General features: G+C 50.6%; 1 pseudogene; it reads left to right on the plus strand.

Moving 5' to 3' along the window:
- The first annotated feature begins 2,087 nt into the window (after positions 1 to 2,087).
- On the plus strand, positions 2,088 to 2,206 carry LOC125549625 (5S ribosomal RNA; annotated as a pseudogene).
- Positions 2,207 to 2,799: the final 593 nt, after the last annotated feature.

Below are 2,799 nucleotides of genomic sequence, written 5' to 3' on the forward strand. Positions count from 1 at the left end.
TCAGACAGCTAAGTTGTTTTATAGCTAAGTCGTTTACACCCCTAGCACAGGAACGACTAAGTTACTCATATGATCAACTTCATATCACACTCTGTAGCAAGCTTACCTATTTCGAGCATCACTCGGGGCTACGCACAGCCGTTGGCCATGTTTCCCTCAGGGGTTATGCCCATTCGATCAACCCATTGATCGCATCAGGAATATCTTTCTGACCATACATGCTCGTTCCGCCGAAAATCTATAATGGTAGTACTGTCCACTCGGACGATCGCCCAAATCATTTCTTGAAGTCATCTTCAGACTGCAAAAGGGTGAAAATGACACTCCTCTACGGATACACTTGGCCCTTATCCTAGGCCCCAAGGCGTCAGTTTCACAAACTTGGACTCAGAGATGGCATGTGCTGGTGTTCCCCTGGGATAATGAGTGGCATCTCTCCGGAGAGTCAGCCCACACACTAGCCTCGCCACTCGGGTTTCATGGCACGTCCATGTCAGACCACTAGTCTATCTCCTCTGGGAGACATACGAGTGCCACCAAGTTTTTCCTTGCAGTCAACATACCCCGATGAGTTGGGAAGCACGTCCACTCGGACAAATACCCCTTTCACGCAAAAATTTAATAGTCAATATAAGAAGTACTACTGGAATGATTACTCCCTGGAGTGTCCAGCTTTTTTCTACAGTCGTCAGTTTCAAAGCCGATTTCATTCACCATGTTGAGAGCACGAAGATTCAGCTGCTTGACCGAGTTCCAAGCTGAATTTATTCCATACCGAGTGCACGAAGATCAGTCCGACTGACTCAGCTCTAGGCTGAGCTTACTTACCATGTCAAGCGCCTGAAGATGCATCCGATTGACTCAATTTCAGACTAAAAAGATATTTACCGTGTCGATTGCGTGGAGGTTTACCAGGACACTTAAACCCTCTGCCAGGCTCATCTAGTCCGACAGAGGCTCGGAGACTACACCCAGTGGGTGCACTCAGCGTGCCCCCACTGGAAGAGAACTCGGAAAGGAACACTTTGCTCGATGCAAAACCAGCTCCAGAATTACTCGACCTTCGAGTTAGAGAAGAACAAGTTCGATCAGTACCAGCTAAGAAGATTTTTAGTTCTCTCAGACCCCCGCCGACTGCCCGCAGTCGACGGCGGTCTCAGGGACTACACCCAGTGGGTGCACTCAGCGTGCCCCCACTGGAGTAATCTCCACTCGGTACGGCCTGACCAGTTCGAGTGATGAACAACAACAAAAAGGACAGGCTCTAAGACTCCCGCCGACTGCCCGCAGTCGACGGCAGTCTCGGGGACTACACCCAGTGGGTGCACTCAGCGTGCCCCCACTGGAATGGTATCCACTCGGAATGGTCCGCCCGGTCCGAGTGACGGCCAAACAACAAAAAAATACACGTTCCAGGCGTGAAGAAATTCTGAGTAATCAGTTACTCAATGTAGGACCAGCTCCAAATCACTCAAAAAAATTGCTATAAGGTGAGCTTAACGCTCCTCCGCGGACCCGTTTGAGCTCATTTCACTTGGACACCATACAGTCTGGAATCCGTCAAGGCAACATGCGCAGATAAGATCGCCGGGTGACCAAAGGGAGTTCATAAGTGCCTCCGTAGCACTCGACTCATCTAGGAATTCACCTCGACTCGACCCGCTCAACCTCGACCGATTCGGGGGCTAATGACGAGGACATGTATTGGGGGTAGGGTAACAGGCCTGACCTAAAGGCCCTACCCATGGACACCGTATACTCTGTACTGGGCCCCTGGGCCAGATCACCGTCCAGATGTACCACAACTTGAAAATCACTCGGACGGCGAAAACCACTCAGAGCACGACACTTCACTCGGCGAGCTCATTCCACTCGACCGTGTAACTCACTCGGATATGCAAAGATCAATAGTCAGCATGACGGTTTGTAGCTAGTGGGCAGGCATTATGGCATTGATGCTCCACCATGTAACATAAGGGGTGAGGGGGTGGCGCACTCTATATAAGCCACCACCCACCACTAGACTAGGGGGCTCTTTTCTTCCATCTCTCTCTCTCTTTATTTTTTTGGACTCGACTTCGGCGGGCCGGTCCCATCATACCAGCACTAAAGCACCGGATCCCATCAGAACTCCGAAGTTAAGCGTGCTTGGGCGAGAGTAGTACTAGGATGGGTGACCTCCTGGGAAGTCCTCGTGTTGCATTCCCACACCCGGTGGGGTCAGAACCAGTGGGGGCACGCTAAGTGCACCCACTGGGTGTAGTCCCCGAGGCTATGGTGGACTGCTGGCAGTCGACCGTAGTCTTAGTATTTATTGCCTTTGTTGTTTTTCGCTGTAAAATAACTTCTCCCCTTTGACTTCAGAAATCTTGCGATCTTGGAGCTAGCTTTGATGACTTGGAGAAGCAGCAGATTCAACTGAACCTTGATCTGGAGCTGGCCAGGACAGAGCTGCAAAAGGCCAGAGACGGCGCCGCAGGTAAGACTATTTTGTCGACTGGTTAGTTTTAGGCTTGAGTACCCTTCTGCTATTTCTGAATCAATCATCATTTCTTTGCAGAAAAACTGAGAGAAGCTCTAGCGAAAAAGGATCAGGACTTGGCTGCTGCCCGTAAGGAGGCTGACGACAAGACCGCTCTGGCCGAACAGAAGCTGGCTTCGGTCGGCCAGTTAGAAGAAGAGAATACCAGGCTAAAGACCGCTCTAAATGAAGCCAACAGGGAGTGTACATGCTGGAAGAAGGATAACCTCAACCTGAACGAAAAGATGGAAGGCATTGCTCGCAGGAGGGACGATTTG

The sequence above is a fragment of the Triticum urartu genome, chromosome 3A (genome assembly GCF_056163025.1).
Source record: "Triticum urartu cultivar PI428250 chromosome 3A, HENAU_Tu73, whole genome shotgun sequence".
Classification (NCBI taxonomy): Eukaryota; Viridiplantae; Streptophyta; class Magnoliopsida; order Poales; family Poaceae; genus Triticum; species Triticum urartu.